Here is a 20,065-nt window from a genome sequence, read left to right on the forward strand (position 1 = left end):
CCTACATTATCTAACTGTGCTAAGAGGTTCTCGCTGGAGGACCACGCTCAAGCTGATTCACACCCTCCATCCCTGGATAATTATGCATAAAGCTGGATTAGCCTGGAGCAGTTTCGGAACCACAGGTGTGGCATCGTGATCATGAAATTGATGCAATGAGATGGGAGATGTTTGCTGCATGAACACTTACTGCTTTGAAATTAGACTTGAGGAAACCAGGGTTTTGTCTTTTGAGAACTTTTGGTAAAGGGGGGAATGGAACAGGAAAAGGCCCCCAAACTCAGGTTGGATGACCATGGCTACCAATAGAAAAATCTTGTCCAGAGACAAGACTTCGGGAGGTGTCTGCCCTTCCAGGACACCAAAGGCTTGAAGGCTCCTTGCTCGATGGAAGACAGAGCTGACAAGGTTTTGCTGCCCACAGTGAAGGCAATGGCAACCTCCCATCCATCCTGTCTGTTCATAGAGAGGGCCCCTGCCTTACCTCTGCCATCTTGGGTTGGGAGAAATCAAGTTGGGAGCCTGGAATGGTGGTCCTGGGTAAAAGGGATCCCAGGGAAAATTAGTGCTAAGGCTTATTTAGCCCATTGTGCAAACCTGAAACTGTCCTGGACCAGTGTCCTTGAGTAGCAGAAAGCCTCAAGAAATTGCTGCATCTTAGTAGGGTGAGGGAGAAACAAGAGAGGCTGTCCATCGTGACCCAGGGAATGAAGATACCATCAGCAAATAATTTCTACTTGTTCAGTTTTTCATTTAGAACGAGCCTATCTTTTACAGCATCATATGAATACCTGTCTTTGAAAGAAGGAATACTTTTGTGTAGCATAGGTTTGTTTTGTGTTGTTTGAAAAGAATATCTTTGTAATTATCTTTCACATGGAATGAACCCTTGGAGTATCTGCTGTCTGTTAATTTTTCACAGTCTCCTTTCGAGGGACAAAATGATAACAAAACAAAAAAAGTCCCCATCATGGTCTTAAAGTGTCCTGCAAAGGCCAGATCTGTTAAGCGGCCGAGTAGGAGACATTGAGCAATGGTGTGGTCACTGGCACTCTCTTACTCAATAAGCTACATCACAGTCATATGCTTGGTGGTTTACGTTGACCTAAGGTTTATTTTGTTAAACTCTTCCTCTGTTGCTGTTCATTTTGGTTCTGTTTTGTTTTGTTTTTATTTTAAAGTCTTGCTGTGGTCTCTTTGTGGCAGGAGTGTTTCATGCATGGCAGCAGGCCTGTTGCTTTTTTATGGTGATTCCCATTGACAATGTAAGTAAATGTCTGTGGCCTTGTTCTCTCTATGGTAAAGATATTATTCACCATGTAAAACAAACAAAAAATATTTATTGTATTTTAGTATATTTATATAATTATGTTATTGAAAAAAATTGGCATTAAAACTTAATCGCATCAGAAGCCTATTGTAAATATAAGTTCTATTTAAGTGTACTAATTAACATATAATATATGTTTTAAATATAGAATTTTTAATGTTTTTAAATATATTTTCAAAGTACATAAAATCTGGGGGTTCTGGGTTTTTTTCTCTTCACTGTAAAACAAACATGCAAACGTGTTTTATCATAAATACGTGCGTCCCTTGCTTTAAGACCAACCAGACCAGGTTTAGCCATTGCACAGCCCTCCAGAGAGGGTGCTTCTTTCAAAGCCCAGGAGGCCAATCCTGCAGTCTGTGAGCTTTCAAGAAGCTCTAGGATTGGGCCCATCTTCCACAGTGGAAGATGGGATTGTCATTTTCCAGGACTCTTGAAAGTTTTCCCTTTTGAAGTGATATCCTTTCATCAGATACTAAGCTGTGTGTCCTAGCAACATCAGGACCTGTGAATCAGGGCTGGCCAACTCTATTTGATTATAAAATAACTGTTAAAAAAAATTCAAAGTAGGTTTACTTAGGGATAATAAGGATAAATTGGCCCAAACTTAGAAAGTCAGTGACTGAAAAAAATAAAAAGAAAACACAGACATTCAATATTTAGAGGCAGGTCCTGTGCCCTCGGTTTGGGAATGGTGCCATTTGCATTATGTACTTGTCTCCATTGCACTGATTTAATTTTTGTCCGTGGGACACGCAGATTTTTATATCACAGAACCCAGGGTCTAACAGATTGCTAGGATTTCTAAAAAGATTTGCCTCTGAGATGGCTGCCAAGCCGCTGGGTAATTGAGTTAAAGTGTTTAAAGTTATCACTAAATCTTAGGGAAATAAATGGAAGGGTTTTTAATGAGAGAAAGGGCCATTAAGGGAAAAAAAAGCATCTGTTCCTACTCTTACGACTCCCCATTTGAACACTGACGACCCATGGCAGAACGTGGTGAACTATATCTCTGCAATGTATCATTTCTATCTCAGACACACACACATGGTTTCCTCTTGTATTGTCTTATAAATAAGGATCAAGAAAGTCATAACAAACATAGGCTTGTGGTTTGGGTATGGGAGAGCAGATCGAGTGAGAGGAATTACTCGATCCTAACCCATCCAGTGCATTTGCAAAATACTCTAACCTCTAAGAGGAGTCCCGACTGCCAGGCAAGGCGTGAGCCCAGCCATGGAATTAGAACTTTGGCAAAATTTCAAGTTTAACCGATTTTCGCAGTCGAGGAAGACTAGAAGATTTTTGAAAGGGTTGAGTAAGAAAAAAAAAAAAGTGAGAATTCAATGTGACGTCCAAACCCCTTGAAGTTAAAGGAGTAAAGGAGTTTGGTAAACGTGATGCGAAGGTGAGATCAGAGAAACAAGCAAACAAAACATGGAGACATCTACTGAATTAACTAACTTGAACTTAGCAGGAGTAGCCAGTTTGTACTCTGTTCCTTGGGTAAGCAGCGAAACCTCTGTAATCATTAAGGTGCCTGAAAATAACCCAGGTAGTTGCTTTATCTATTGTTTTTCCCCTTACTGATAAGCCTCTGGTCATTAGCAGTGCCTATGAAGTCCTTTTATTAGCTATACTAATTCTATGAATAGCACAGTTCTGAGTGAGAATGTGACCTAATTCTTAGAATGGATCATTGTTAAGCTTTCCCTCATTCACTTAAATGGTTACTAGACGTGGGATAAAATGTTGCACACCTTATGAACTGCGATAGAAGCCTTCCTGCCTGGGCTCAGTTCGGCCAGCACCCCTGCCATGTGAAGGCTTAGGCGTGATTAAAACAGACACGTCTTCTCCACGTCCACCTCATATTAAGCCTGTCCTTTAAGTCAGTTAAAGCGGAAATGGCTGCACATTTCAGTAAGCCGTTGTTAAGTAAAGAATGTTAATAATTGGCATCAGAAAAACTTTTATGAACATAATGTAGGTAGATGATGTATTTAGCCTGGAAAGAGTGATCCACAGATTTGATCCAACTTAAAAATGTTGAACAGCAAAATTAATGATGGAATCTGGGCCTTTTTTTTTTCTTTTTTTTTTAAGCTGTGAGTTGTTTTAACTTGTTTTAAACGTTGGTCGGTCGGTTGGTTGGTTGGTTGGTTTGAGGGGAGGAATAGTTGGGACTCTTGACTTGTTGGTTTCAATAAGCTTAACAGGTGGTTGGTCCTGTGAATTCTCCACCTAAGAGCCAAGCTCGGTGGCTAGAGTAGGTGTGGCCACTCTAAACCAGCCAGCCTTTGGGTCCATCCCAGCTAATGCATGCCCTGCCTGCACCTCTGTCCCCAGGCTTTTGTGTTTCTTCATCTAGTCCCTCAATTCTAGCCACCACTTAATTCTTTGTAGGAAAAAAAAAAGAAGGCAACATCTTTACATTTTGCTATGTGAATAGATGTAGGAAATTGCCTGAAAAACATGTGTAAATATTAGAAAAATATTGTGACCTTATCCATTGTATTCCTCATTAAGAAAAAGAGCCATTCACGTGGCGCTTTCTGCAGGATCTCCATAGGCCTTGACCTCAAACCCCTTGAATTCTTTGCTGGGCACAAGACACTAAATCAGAAGCTCCCCAACCTGACATTTGCTTTTCTGAAAAACAATAACCCTATATGTTTGGTAATGTCAGTAGCATGGAACTGTAAAAACAATTTCATTCCAATTAATTAAATTTTATCTCCAGCCCCCCAACACACACACACACACACACACACACACACACACACACACACACACATGCAAAATAAACAAATAGGACTTTTACATTCATTGTATATTTAAGTGTGAGCTGCTAATTGTTTATATCTGGCAAAACAAAAGTACTTTTCCTTTGCAAAATTAAGCCCTTGTGTCCTAAAATACCCTACACGAAACACTGTAGTTAGTGACAGGGTGTTAACAACCGTAAGCTTGCAAACAACAACGACAAAAAAGTTGGTTGACAGGCCGAGTTTGAGGTCCATGTTCTGCATTTAGACATCACCCCGAGGAGGCCGCCGCAGCACTGCACTTTGGCACTGTACGCTGTTCCCATGGCTTCCTAGAAACCAGGAGCTGGTCTGCAGAGGATGGCTGAACCCAGGGGAAAGACTTTTGTCTAGCTTAAGTGCTCACATTTTGGAAAAATCCATATCAAGTACTAAGGTACACATTCAAATTAATTTAGTCAACATTCTCCGTTGAGCACTAACATTAAAAAATAATAAGTTTCTAAACTTGAACTTGATGTGTATCAAGGGGGAAAAGATGAAAAAGGTTCAAAACAGTAGAAAGCCTCTAAACATCAGAGACCTCTGAAAGGTACCAAGCTGCATTTACTTGGAAATAGTACTACCCGTGTTCTCCTCCCATTGGACTAAGCCATGGTCCGCAAGGGTGTGCCCTCCAACCAGCCGCCGTAGCATCTCCAGGAACTTGTTAGAAATGCATGTTCTCAGGCCCCACCCTAGACTTAATCAGATGCTCAGGGGGAGCAGGGCCAGCAACCAATGTTTTTAACAAGTACTCCAGGCGATCCTTATGTCCACCCGAGTTTGAGAATCTCTGGATGAAGGGGAGTAGACAGTCAGCCTGCTGTGTACTCTTCCAGACAATAGGAAGACAGCCCAGCCCAAGAAATTGCAACCGAGTTCCAATCCCAGCCGTGCCACTACCTCTTTTGAGGGCCCTGAAAACATCATTCAAACCGTCTAGATTTCCATTTCCTGAAAAACACAGGAGCAATGGGTACTCCCAGGTGGAGCCATCTCTTGGGAGATGGCAACGACGATTTAAAAAGCCAGCACAAAAATGTGTGCCGGGAAAGCTCGCTGCAGTTTATAGTCAACAATTTTTTTTTTCCTTTCCTTTCAAAGCTACGGCAGTAGTGGATTCAGGACCCGGAGCATGTAGTCGTTTGTAACATATTTGGAAAGACTGCGAGAAATGAGAAACAACATGCAGCAAATTAATAAGAAAAAGATTATTCCATCTGGGGAGCTGGTCTCTGCATCTGCCAGCATGGCCCCCTCTCTGTGAGGCAGAGCTATATTGGTCACAAATTAAATAAGCTTCCTGAATTAATCAGCTATTACCGTCCAGCTGAGAAGTCCGAGGCTCACCCCTCCAGAATGACCAGACTGTAAACGCAAAGGGCTTCTCCAGTCTCAGTGGCAAACCTCTTCCTGATTGTAGGAACTATTTCTGGAAAGGAGGACCGGAGAATAATCTATTCCCACCCCCACCCCATCTGTGTATGTGTGTGTGTGTGTGTGTGTGTGTGCATATTTCTGCACATTTTAGACACTCCAAATTGTATTTGAAGATTCTCTGTTTATGGGCTGGGGTGGAGGGTGTCCAAAATGTTACCCATCTTTTAAGCAATGTGGAACCCTGAATTCTGACCAGCCTACCTTAGGAGCCTGGAGTCCTGCTGGTTCAGTCTTTAACTAGGGCGGCCAAGCCAGTTATGGTCTCAGAACTTCCAAGCCTTCGTCTGTCTTAGGAAGAGATTGAACCGGATGGTCTGGGAGGTAAATTCCAGCCCTAAGGGTTTATCATTCTGTTCTTCCTACTTCATCATTTGTGGTAAAAGAGATGAAAGAGGTTTCTGAAGCATTTAATGCCTGGGGAACATTCTGAGAGTTCGCTGTCCACCTCCTCTCTCCTCCATCACTGATGTGCTTACTGCTCAGTACTTGCCATGGGATTGAAATCAGGAGGCACCTGGGTCAAAATGGGAGTGGAGGAAGTAAAAACCCAGGGAAGGTTTTTACTTCATACAGAACCACACAAATTTACCAATGGTTTGACAATCAGGCTGAAAGTGCCTTGGAAACAGTGCCTAAATATCCTTCAAGGTGCAGACATTTTCTACCTGGCTCTAAACTTTCTTTCGAAGCCAAACAATGATATTTGCCTACACTTTATGTCGTTGCATGACATCAGTGGTGCTGGCAAAGAGAGATCTGGCATGCTTTGCTGCGTTGTGGTTGGGAAACTCTGGATCCAACTGCAGGATTTGCATCCTGTAAAGTCACTGTCTGTAGAACCCCCTGACACGGGTGGGGCTTGCCTCTAGCTCCTTTGGGTTTACAGCTTCACCGAGGCCATGCAGCTCCCAGCCTACTTCGCTGCTACCCCGCCAATCTGGGTGCAGCCTCTCTCTCGAGACAATGGCCTTGAAGACAAGGGTGTCACATGATTAATCACGGCAACACCACCTCCAACAGCAGACTTCTTCACAGCAAACCTTTAGGGAAGTCCATTCTGAGCAGAGCTTTGGCCAGCTTAGGAGACAAAGCTCAATGGTTAGGCAGAGTCTGGAATTCCTCCTTCAAGCCACCCAACTTTGGCTTATTCCTGGCCCAGAGACCTTTGGGCCTGAATCTCTGAGAAGCCTATATTCTCTTTCTAGTTGAATCCACATCTGCTCCCAGTTCATGTCCATCTTTCCTTTCTGGTGACCTCAGGGCTCTGTGTCTTCTGGGATCCAGCTTCTCACCTCTCAGAGGACAGGACTTACAAAGGGCAGGTAAAAAATACTACCACCTGCCTCATAGGATTTTGTGACAATCGAATGGGTCAGTGCACATAAAGCACTTAGAAAAGTGATGGACCCATGGCAAAGCCTCAAACGCTGGCTCTGCTGACCGCGGACAAGCTGGGCTCACCTAGCGCAGCTACCAGAGACGGTTCTCTAACACTGTCTGACTCTTAGAGGGGATCTTATTTCATCTGCTTCATTAGCATCCAGGGCCACTTTGCCTTTTCTGGAAGACTCAGGGAGGCGACTCTCATGCTGCATCCCCTAGTGACACTCCTTGGCAGTAAAGCTGTGGCCAGTACACATACTTAGGCAAATGGAGAAGGCGAGACACTACAATAAAAGGCATGTTTCTAGATTGTACCATCCAAATGGGGCCCATTATCCTTGAGTGTCCATCCCAACTGAATGGAAAAGACTGAAGGTGACATGGATGAACTCACACAGTCTGAAAGAAAAATAAGGAACCACGGCCACATTTCTTAAAATTAGCCGTGGCACGGCCGGAGGACGGTCCCTTGCCGTTGAGCTGCATGTCCTCCAGCCCTTCACATGACAGGAATGACCAGTGCTTACTGCAGGCAGGCCTGTGCGAGGCTCCTTGTGCCCACTTACTTAATCCTCACAGCAGGCGTAGACTAGAATCCGCAGAGCGGGGCCTGGGCCTGGAGCCATTCTGTTAACCACTGCAAAACTGAAACAGTGGCAGGCCGTCGGGCAAATGTGGAAACAAAAGAAACGGAAACAGCCAAATGTCTAAGAAGATCTGGGCCTCTTCAAAAAGGCAGAGCGCTAGTGGTGCTAACAGCACTGAGCTTTGAGGGGAACACTGGCTCGCTGGTGTAAGCGGTGGCAGGCCGAGAGGCTCGTGCGGCGTGGAGACACTTCCAAAAGTGGACGTAGCAACCCGGACAGCCTGCGGGCAGGGTTGCTAGAGCTTTGTGCCAGCTGTTTCCAATGCCTGGAAGTCGGGTGGCTGTCACCCGGTCCATCTCGTAGCGGATCGGAAGGGCTTCCTGTGAGCAGCCAGGATGAGGTGATAGGCAGAGTGTTTTGGAACCACTTGCTAAACTCAGGAATGCCCAGTCTTCCCTAGGCCGGAAATTTACAAAGTTCTTTTGTGTCTGGGCTTCGTGGAGGAGAGGAAGGGCAGTGAGCCAGGTCCTGCTGAGTTGGCATCAGGAGAGGGGCCGCCGTGTGCCTTCTCTCCCCTACTCTTCTGGGGATGGCAGACCTCGGGAAGAAGTCCCCTCTGAGCTTTGCTTCAGCCTCAGAATCCTTTTTAAGGGTGTGGTCTGTGTGTAGTCACCACCAACAGAACAGAACTGACCCAAAAGATGAACTCGCTTTGCTCTCCTGATTGCCTCAGTTTCTCAAGAACAGATCCCATAGGTGGTGGTATAGATCATTCAGGTGAGTCAAGGATCTGAGGACTGGGTGTGCCCATCAGGTTGGAGCAGAATTTGGGCGTGCAGGGGCAAAGAATGTTCTGTCAACGTGTTCCCGGTGAGTGGATTCCGTGGGCTTCAGACAGATAATCCATATTGGAGAAGCCCCAGTAGGGAGTGATTACTCTAGGAACCAGCTGAATATAAGGAAGAGAAGTTGGCAATAGGCAATAATATTATATCCCTATTTTGCCCCAGATGCCACACTAGATCCTTTGCGTGCTGTCTAAAATACATGCCAACCATGAGATACATATAATTTTAGAGACAAGGAAGTTGACAGCGCACAGCCTAAATAACTTGCCCCAAGGTCACACAGTTAATAAATGGTAAAGTCAGATTTGAAGCCACATCTATAAAATCCCAAGGCCCCCCAATTTTTTCAAATCAGCATTGTTTTATTTCCTTTCATTGTTCATACGCTACCCACAATTCTTAGCAAGTTTGCTGCTGCCTCTATGTTAATCTGTTGGCATTCTCAGTATAACCCTATGTTTTCTCACCCCCCCACAGCTTTATTAAGATATAACTGACATATAACATTGTGTAAGTTTAAGTACAATGTGTTGCTTTGATACACTTATATATTGCAAAATGATTACCACCGTAATGCTAGCTAACACCTGCAGCACATCACACAATTACTGCTTCTTTTCTGTGGTGAGACCATTACAGATCTATTCTCTTAGCAACTTTCAAGTAGACAATACAGTATTGTGAACTATAATCACCATGCTGTGCATTAGAATTCCCAGAACATATTTGTCTTATAGCTGGAAGGTGGTACCCTTTGACCAGTATCTCCCCATTCCCCCGCCTCCAGCCCCTAGTAGCCACCGTTCTAGTCTCCATTTCTATAAATTCAGCTTTTTTTTTAGATTCCACATATAAGAGGGAGCATACAGTATTTGTCTTTTTCTGTCTGACTTATTTCACTCAGCATAATGCCCTCCAGGTCCATCCACATTGTTGTAAACGCCAAGGCCCCCAACGTTAATCACCAGATAAGTGGCTCTTAATCCTGACATATACATTTGAATCACTTAGGGAATGTTTAATAAGCTCCTATGCCCAGGGCTCACCCTAGATGAGCTAAATTGGAATCTCTGGGAGTGGGACCCAGGCAGCTGTATTTTTTTAAGTTTCCCAGTGGTTCTTTGGACCAGCCAGAGTAGAATAATCACTGCCCTGGACTCCTCTTCCTCCAAGCAAGCATGAGGCGGAAATATCAGTGAATTCTGGTCCCACCCTGGTGGCTAGGACTTGGGTGTGGGAGTCTAATACCTGAGGATTAACCAGCTAGGACCCTAGACCTAGAGGAAATCAAATCAAGTAGAAGCCTCACCATGGAAACAAAACAATTCTAGATAGGAAAATCAACGTTCAGCATCAGGATGGGATGACCAGAAAGCTCAATCAAACGCTGAATCCTGAACTAGTAAGGTCCTCAAATTCCTTCAAATTCACTGTGATCAGGAACAGGAGAGGGGCTAACTCTGCAGGAGGGCTGAGCCCATAGACAAGGCTTGAGCCAGCAGCGTGGAGAACACAGCTCCACAGGCCAGAAGGCAGGCGGGGCATCACCTGTCCCACCTCTGGGCAGCGTGCTCTGAGCCAGAGACAAGCTTCCACTCGTCATTTCACTGAAGCTTGGCTTATTCTGCTGGACTCCAAAGGACGTTATAAAGTTCAAGCAAAGAGAAGAAAAACAAGTCATCCCTGATGATGGTTTGGAGCATCTTTTCTGTTTTCAGAAGTGGCTGTTAGATTCACATTTAGCTTTGTCCTCTGCTCCTTCTAATATTTCGGTCTCTCCCAAACCCCTGTCTCAAACTGCCAAGCAGTCAGTTTGATGGACACTTACTAGGAAAAACATCTCCAGGTCTCCCGGCCCCTTCCTGGAGGGCTTCTTTGAGCTAAGCCAGGCCATGGGGCTAACTGAAATCGGCAAACACTCTGTGTCAGCGTCACCAGGGGCTGATGCCTCGGTTGGCTGGGGAGATGGTAATTGGGCAAGTGCCCGGCTTCTTCTCTGGGTTTTCAGAACAGGAATCTGAGTCCCAGGAATCACTAGCCTGTGGGCAGAGGCTATTTTGGGCCTCCCCTCATCCAATGGAAAGTTAGGGGTGGTGTCATCTGAAACTGCCAAGGAGCATCGGTTTCACCCATAGCTGGGACACGTGCCTAGGGAAAATGGAAACAATGTCAAGGAGACCAAGTACCAGTGTCAGGACTCCCCTTTGTTTTTATTCTGTGCCATTTCTTTTCATCCGTTCCTTCCATTTTCAGCTCCCGCTTTCCACAACTCTGGTTCAGGTCCTTGTTCCTTCTCGCCTGGACTCTCATAGTAGTCTTCTAGTGGGCTCGCTACCTCCATTCTGTTACCCCCACCTCAGTCTGTCCTCCCATGATAGCAGAAGGATCCCCCTGAAGGTTCCGTGGAAATCAGGTGAAAACATTTGGGAGCACTATACACAGAGCAACGCCCACGTACTGACTTGGCAGGAGACAGGGATGCTGTCCTTACTCACCGGTAAGGACACAGGGGTAAAGTCCAGTGCTTTTGCAAAAGGATGAAACGGACAGACTGAGCGGAATGTTTTAGAGTAACAAGGGTATGAGTTGGTACACACAGTATCGGAACCTTCAAAAAAAGTCCTCAAGGAGGCATTCAAGATGGACTTGTCTGCTCAGCAATTACATGACAGTGTGATAATCCTGATGAGTAGTGCAGGATGAAGACCTAATTATGCCCATTTCTCAAGGAACTGAGGCTGAGAAAGGCTGAGCATTTTGCTGAGCATCCTTCAGGGAGCACATAGTAGAACCAGAATATAAATGCAGAGGATATGTGCTTTCCAATGTGCCATATTGATACAGATACATTGATGTAGATGATGGATGGATGGATGGATAGAAAACATGATTGCCCCCCCCTTTAACATACTGCAGGGATTTTCAGTGCTGACAGAGCGTAGATCATTCAGACTGGCATTCATACCTTCTAAGATGGGGTTGTAGATTATTTTCTTACTTTATTGCCCAGACAACTCCCAACCCACCCCTCCCTATTCCCCAGATACACTTTGCACTCTCCCTCCTTTGTGCCTTCATTCATTTTCTGATTTCCTCTCTGATTGTAAAAATCCCACTGAAGCGTAACTCACTGCTAGATGCCCAGTTAAATTTTAATTTCAGATAAACAGTGAATATTTGCTTACTGTAAGTTGGTCCAAATACTGCATAGGACATACTTAAATTAAACAATTATTTGTGTTTATTTAAATTCAAGTTGAACTTGGTGTCTTGTAATTTTACCTGATAATTCCAGCAACCCTACCTGTAAGATGTTGCCCCATATGTATCCCCTGATTTTACTCAGCCCGTCTTAAAGTGGGATCTGGCACTTCTTTGTATTTCCCATACAGAATTCACTCTTACCAAATCATTGGTGAATAATGTGTATTTTACCAAAGGTTTCTTAGTAAATATGGAAAGTGGGGTTTACATTCCATAAAACCTAACATTTCATCTAAAAAAACTTATTAAAAATGGCCTCATGAGCCTCTATTCGTAGTGAAAAAGTCACCAAGTGTTCTTTTGACCTCTTCCCTACCCAGTGTCCAGCCCTGCTCCCTGGCATTCACTCTCTGTTGTGCAGGGAAGCATTCATTTTCCAAACCCACACTGGCCCAAGGTTCTTTTCAACACGATGGAGGACTTGTCAAAAAAACCTTTCCATTAAGCAGGCCTCTCCCTACAAAGAAATCGTCTACTAAGAAGATAAAAATTGTTCCCACATATTATAGAATCTTCAAGATTCAGTTTTCTGAGGGCATCAGGATTTTCCCAGGAAGAGTAATTGCTCCCTTCCCAGGCAGTAGTTACGTGTATGGGTGACTGAGCCCCTTGTTTTGCCCTATGCTCTCCTGGGGCCATGGGCATTTTCATTCATCTTTGCAGCTACTACAGTCCATCTGGCCACCAAGCACTCAACAAATATCTATTAAAATTGAATGATGCAGTATATAAGTGCATTTAGCCCTAAGTGACTACGAAGAAGTTAGCAGCAGTACAAAAAAAATGGGTTCCAGCAATCAGAGAAAGCTACTGAATGGCCCAGTTGAGTGATTCTCTGTCTTAGTTACATGTTAGACATCTGGGGAGCTTTTCAAACAATCGTGATGTCTAGACACCACCCCAAATCAACTGAATCAGAACACTTGGGGGTGGAGCTCAGGCATTGGTATTGTTTTCAAAGCTCCCGGGCGATTTTACTCGGCAGGCAAAGTTGAAAACAATGGGTGGTTGCTAGGTTTTTGGACCGATACCCTTCTTTGGGTCTAATTCCTAGCAAAGGGGAGAGAATCGGATAATGAGGGTGAGTGTCTGGATTCCTTTTCCTTTTTTCCATACCATGTGTTTTATAGTTTATGCGATGCTCTCACACATGCGTGGACTCAGAGGCAGAAGCCGCACCCACGACACAGTCCAGCCACTGAGCCTTCACCACGTGTCCCCTCTGTGAGTGTGAGGAGCGGGCGGCTGTGGAAGGTGCTGTGCAAATCTGAAGCCTTGGCTTTGACTGGGCTGGACACTGCTTCGCCAGTTCCTAACCCCACCTTCACTCATTTGGGTTCTGGTTTCACGAAGGAGTTCATAACTGTGATGCATTCTGGGTAGAAAAGGATGAAGAACTTGCTAAAGATGAATTGGCCGGCTTCCCACACCTCCACCCCCACCACACACCAACCTGAACTGACCGTCAGTGGAAACCAAGGGCGTGGCTTCCTCCTGGTTTGGCTGCATTCCACTTGAAGCCCTTCCAGGTGGTGTGCGGTAGAATTCCTTTCAGTGTGTGTGACTATAAAGAGACGGATTCAATGGAGACTTGGAAAAATAAGGATCATCATGTACAGAGAGAAAACATGGGCCTGAGTGTCAGCAGATTGGAATCCCTGACCTTGCTCTGCCCTTCTCCAGCTGTGTGAGCTGGGCGAGGCCCCCTTCTCTTCTCTCAGCCTTGGTCATCTCCTCTGTGAAAAGAGGACACTGGATTTGATGATCTCAAAGTTCCCTCCAGCCTTAAATACTCCATGGATTCTAATTCTTGAAACAGTACATGAGAAGTATGTTGAGACTCTGTGAACCAACCACTCCTAAGAAACTCAATTCTTCCCCTAAGCCCTGCTTACACATGTGCTCAGACCATGCACTAAAATGAGCACTGGACGGGAAACAGGGGACAAGCTCAGGTCCCAGCTCCGCCTTGAACTGGCTCCATGTTCTTGAGAAAGTCATGCTCTCTCTTTGGGCCTTAGTCCTCTCAGCTCCGACCTGACGTTAGACTCTATCCTCTCTGCCATCCCTCTCAGCTCGGCCATTCTGGGGATGTTGGGTGCCCTGGTGGCTGAGAGTTCAGATCACAATGAATGTGAAATTCAAACATAGACAACATTCAAAACGTGAAGGAGGAATCAGAATTAAAGATCTGGAGAAGACACCACTTGTCCAGGACGAAGGAGTGAACTGAGCTTAGACACAAAGAGAAGGAAGGGAGGGAGGGAAGGATGGAAGGAGGAAAGGAAAGAATTCACAAATGCAATTTAAGTTCTAGGTATGCTTAGCCAGGCAAGGAAAAATATCTAAGATTGCATTTTCATTTAAATATGGAAATTATATCACATTTCAGAAAGAAAGCTCTTCCAGTGAATAAATATTTATTTGCAAAATCAGCTCCCTTTTTGGTTAAAAAATCTTTTTTTCCAAAAACTGATGTGACTTTTTCAAAAGAGAGCTAGCTCAATAAATAAGCCCACATTTTACCAATTTCACTGATAATCACCGTGTTGCAAAGTCTTATTTTTTTTAATTTTTAATTTTTGTTCTTTTTTTCCATTTGGTCTTTTTAAGTGCCATTTTAGGAACCTCCAGTTTTAGATGCACACTTTTTAGCTTCACACTTGAGGCCCTTGTGATCTGGCTTCACCTAGGTTTTCAGGCTCCATCCCTCCCTGCTCTCCTGAATGAACCTCAGGATCCACTTTCCTGAAACACCCACTGCCTACCTCCCATCAATACCTTGCCCTTCCCACCCCTTACCCTTTGCTAGTCCTTTCTCACTCCTACCTCTCGATAAATAAATCCTTCAAGACTCAATTCAAATGCCACCTCCTCCTTGACGCTTGTCCTGATTTCCCAAGCTAGAAATGGTCTTCCACAAGCCTGTCGTGAAATCTCCATCCCATTTTAGTTCTAGCTCTCTAGGGGCACTTTGTGTTCTCAGTCCTGCTGTACCACTCCTAGAACCCAGCCTTCTTGAGAGCAAGATTTGCTTCTCGGGGCAGCACACAGCGCAGTGGGTGTGACACCAGGCCAGGCTGTCAGATAGACCTGGGTTTGCACCCTGGCTCTATGCATCTGTTTCTGGGTGACCTTGGAGGGGTCACTTGACCTCTCAGCTTCAGTTTACTCCTCTTTGAAAGATGGACGGTATCTACTTCATAGAGTTGCCAGGAGACTTAATGAGATAGGGCACCTGAAATAATACTTAATATAACACTTACTGTCTGTCAGACACTGGAAGCACCTGATATGTATTAAGCTTGGGAACCTCCCAGCCGTTATTATTAAGCCCTGCTGTACACATGGGGAATCTGAGACAGCAAAAAACTTAAGGGCCTTGCTCCAAGTCACATAGTAAGTAGCTCATTTGGCTCTGTGGCCCGTATCTCGGGCATTGTGCTGGATTGCCTCTGTCCTACAGGTGTTACCTATTTTTGTCTGTGACTGAAGTTTATTTCCCTCAAGAGCCTAGCACACTGTTGACATGAAGTAGATGCTCAAGAGATAATTATTTGAATGAAGTGACTTGATGTTTAATTTGAAGAAAGTCACCTGGTTAGATGCCTGCTGGCTGGGTTGTGATTAGCTACTTGAGGGGTGTATTTGTGGTGAGCTGAGGAACAAGTGGTGAGCCTGCGGGCTTTTCTGGTTCCCCTTCCACCTCCATCAGCAAGTCTAAGATATATGGCATTGGGCCTTGGAAGGAAAGATTTCATTCTTAAAATTGTTTTCCTTCCAAGGTAGTGTCGACATATTGAAGACATCAAAATGTTTCCAGGGAAGAAGAATGACATACGAAGGTGACATTTCACTGTGTGACCTTAGGCAAGTCATTTTCACGTCTCTTAGATTTAGTCTTCTCATCTGTGAGGTGGTGGGGCTGAACATAATAATCTTTAAGCTCTAAATTTTCATGATTCCGTGTTGCTATATGTTTCTTTCTTCTTTTGATATCTCAAGATGTGCCCTCAGGCACACAGGATACAGAAATGTAGCAGTTTGACCCATATAGGATGTTTTTGCCAAATGCAGAGAACAAAACAGAAATAAAAGCATTTTTGCTTCAAGAGTTATTATTTCCATTACTGCTCATACATCTGCATGCTATTAGTAACAACAGCATCTCCTGCAAATTTAATAATACCTTTGCATTTGAACAGGGCTTTCTGAGATTTTTCAAAGGCCTTTATTGGTAGGAGGTCTCCAGACTATTGAAAACCACTGCAGCAGAAACATGAAAGACAGATGCATAGAAAGCCTGAATTCTGTCTGTATATCTAGCATTTATTAGACATCCATCATTTCTAAGTTCTGTAAAGAAACTTGAAAGACACACCCTAGACTCTAGACTCATGCCACCTAAGTGCTGCCACCTAAGAGGTAAGACGAGCAAACATATCCGGCTACGAATTAAGAGTGTGAAAGTACTGGGCAAACGATGGCCTGCCAAAAACATCCTGGGAACCAGGCAATAGGCCAAAAGGTCATTCTGGGAGTTTTCTGCCCTAGTAATAATCTCTTTCAAGTGTGTGGCGCCCCTGCGTTTCTCGAACATGTCACATGCATCTCTTATTTAATCATTAAGACACACACACACCATCAGCCCCACCACTTCCATATCTCTGCAGGACTCTAGTCTTATTTTACAGATGGGGAAACTGTGAGTCAGCACTGTGAAAAGACTTTATCAAGAAATTAGTATAATGCTGACACAAGATTCAAATCCATGTCTTCTGACTCCAAATACTGCTTTCTTGTCACTTTTTTAATCTGAGGTTTCTTGGAGTTGGCGGGGGGCGTGGCTGGAGAGCTCTGGAGGTTTCAGTTATAGTCAGGTTGAATGAGAGAAAAAGCAGGGGTGCTTGGGATGGGGTGGGGAAGCCCAGGTACATGGAGGGAAAGAATGATGGTCTTTAGGTGCCTGGCTTCAACATTTTAAATTGGAAAGGTGTTTTTCTCTCCATTTACAGATGAGGAAACTAAGACTCAGAGGGATTAGTCCAGAATCACATAGGTAGTGGCAACCTCAAGATCTGAAACCAGGTGTGCCTGACTGTAAATAAAATGATTAGAAGCATAAGTTTGGGTTTAAGCTCTGTTCTCCACGGAGATCTTGGTCCAGCCAGCTCCCTGAGCCTGGTGTCTTCATTATGAGATGAGGCTAAGATCTCATTGTGTGTCTTAGGTGAGATAATTCCTCTGTCACACTCAGTGTGGTATCTGGCATACGGGAAATTTTCTGTAACTATTAGCTACAAAGATTATTTGCTAGATCTCACTGCTTCTCTTAAGCACCATCCCTCCCCTCCTCAATGCCTTTCCAGAAAGGTACAAGTGAATGTCAGGATGGAAAAAATATTCTCAGGTGGCATGGATGTGTTTCCAGCTGTCAGCTCCCACCAGCCTTCTCTGTGAACTGCCTTGGATCCACAGACACAGACATGGTGGGTGGGGCAGACTGATTAGATCAGAGATAAACATGGATCTGAGTGGAAACAATCAGGCTCTCCTCTCTGCAAATTCGAAAGTGAGATTGGGAAAGACATGACTAGTTTTGCTTATTTCTGGAACTATTACATGTAAACAGGAGAACTCTGGGGGCGGCCATATGCCATCCTATGAACTGAGGAGGGCTCTCTGCAGAGGAAGGCAGTGATGAGAGGGAGCGTGCACTGCCTCCGTCCCTTTCTAAGATGCAGCCTAACCCTGTCCTTGGGTTCCACTTCCATGCCCTCATTGTCACTCCGGGCGGCCCCAGGGTTTCCACCTACTGCAGCAGCCACTGTGGTCCTGTAGCCCTGTGCCCAGCCCACACAGTACGGGAGTCCAAACCCCTAGTCCCCTCTGAGTCATGAGGCTTTCTTCGGGAAAGAGGACACAGGAGCTGCACACCCAAGCACCCAGAGGAACACTTAAGCCAACCTGTGTCTAGATTGAGGCTGTGTGATAGCCTATTTCAGATGATTTGGGCTTTAAGGTCATAAGATAATATAAAACGCTGCCACCTAAGATTTCGGGGGTTCCGACTAGACTCTGAGCCTCCTTCATCACTGACATCCAGTCATGCCGAGTGTGGGTAAGATAGTAAGGATTTGCTCAAAACACTCAGTCTCAGGGACAGCGGCATTAGGCGGACAGTCTTGATGCAGTAATGCAGCCTTAGTCATCAAAGGAGAAGGGCAGACTCTAGCTCCGAATTGTGCCTCCCAGCCCAGTTCCCCAGGCAGCTCCTCTGGGTCCAGTAGAGCCGTGTGAGGATGTGGACGGGGGCAGAGGGATGCTGTGATTAAAACCAGCCAAGCTCAGTCTCTCTAAGAATTGAAGCTACCAGCAGCTTGGTAGCCACACCGAAAGACAGAACGTGAGGAGAGGCATTTGTTTTACCACTGGTGCACAGAACCCTATGTGACCATGACGCCTCTCGGCAGGGGCATCAGGTGGAACATGGTGGAGTCCAGCAAAAGTAGCTCCCCAGGACCTTTGACAGAACAAGGTGGATGCCATGTGGAAACCCAGAGGAGAGATGTCTGCTACATGCCCAGCAGCCCCTGTCGGTTCTTGGGAAGAATTAAGAGGACAACTCTAAGTACTGCAAGAACGACTAAGGCTGGCGGGGAGGTGGGAGCAGAAAAGCACAGGTTAGAAAGGACAGTAACTCCTGGGACGTAAGGCAACCACAAAGATTGGGACCAGATGACCTGAAAGAATTTAATGAGGCTAAAAATTCAGGCCAGTGATGTGAAGTGCAGATGGCCGCTGACTTGTGCGACAGAGAGTCATCCGACTTCTTACCCCTCACCTCTTAACCTGAATGCAAATGTTCACCTTGGTGATTCACAAAGCAGTTGCTCCTCTCCTATTTGAGTATCACAACACACATCCTTCTTAGGGATTCAGAGAGCAGAGAGGATTCTAGCCAGGGCAAGAGACTAGCAAGACTCCATTTGGATTTTCCTGGTATGAAGTATGGTGATCGATATAATGGGAACTCCGAGGGGCCTGACAGGTGCCCTGGGGATTCAGCAATGCGTGGGCATCTATTCATCAAGGGGCGGCAGATCCCAGGTGAGGCCATCATGATGGAAAGGCAGAGTGGAATTCTGTGGTCACACCACTTGGAGCCAGAGAGCCCCAACCTCAAATTACATTTCTACCACTTACCAACCACATAACGTGAGCGTTTTAACTAACTTCTCTGATCTCCAGTGTCTCTTTCTGCGAAACTGGGACAACAATATATAAAGGCAATAGTTAGAAAGTGCCTTTTACTTTTCCTGTCTCAAACTAGGAATCTCTTTTAACTCCATTGTTACTTTTCTTTACTCTTTCAAAACCTGGGGACCAGGCAGATAACCTGAGGAAGTGTGGGGCTGCGTGGGGACCGGGCCTGGGCAGACAGGAGAGTGCCTGTCCCACGTGAAGACGCTTCCCTCCATGCAGCCTACACTCGCTGTGGAAATGCCAGCTTGGGATCATCAGATGTGATTCTTCAAGAGATGCCAGAAATGTGGAGTTTCATATGCAGCCTCTTGTTTTAAATGTCGCAACTAATTCAATTTCTTTAACAAACACATTATAAGGCAAATCCATGACAGGCTGCACTGAGCCCGCGGCTGCTGGCTTGTCTTGAGAGGAGAGGGAACCCTGAGATCCCAGCCTTAATCTCTCCTCAGAAACCCGTTCAAAGCACCAAGGCGTCATGGCCTTCCCCCATAACAGAGGGACAAACTGAGGCGAGGGGGAAGACTAGACTCGGGGACTGTTCCTGGGGCTCTCTAGAGGGGCTCTTGGTTATCCACGTTGGATCAAGAGCTCCCATGCCCCACCTGCAGCTTCCAGAAGTCCCAGGGGATGACACCTCCTCAGCCCCTGTCTTCCTGCACTGGGACTCAAATGCCATGCGACGCACCTTCTCCCGTGCATGACGTTCCATGTTCTAGGAAATGTTCTGACCTCCTGGTTCTCATCCGGAGGACCTCACCACTCCCGTGAGACTCAGGTAGCAGAGATTATCCTTCATGCAAAGTTGAGGGATTGGATGTGCAAAGCTTCTCAGGGAACTGATTGATTTTTGACATTATCTCCCAGGCTGCTCAAACTCAAATGAGAAACAAATCATCTTGGGACTCAGGAAGTGGAGGAAATGTCACAGACAGTCAGCCACAAACAAATGCAGAGGGAGGTCCCTGGAGAGACACTGGCGGCAGAGGAATTCAACAGGTTACGATAAGGTCATGGCTTCTGTAGATTAAGAAGCTACCAAATTGACAATTAACATGGTGATTGCTTAACAAATCCTAGCCCAGCAGAAGGGGACACCCTCCCAAGGATTTTATCTCCAATAATCAGATGATTTTA

The sequence above is a fragment of the Camelus dromedarius genome, chromosome 12 (genome assembly GCF_036321535.1).
Source record: "Camelus dromedarius isolate mCamDro1 chromosome 12, mCamDro1.pat, whole genome shotgun sequence".
Taxonomy (NCBI): domain Eukaryota; kingdom Metazoa; phylum Chordata; class Mammalia; order Artiodactyla; family Camelidae; genus Camelus; species Camelus dromedarius.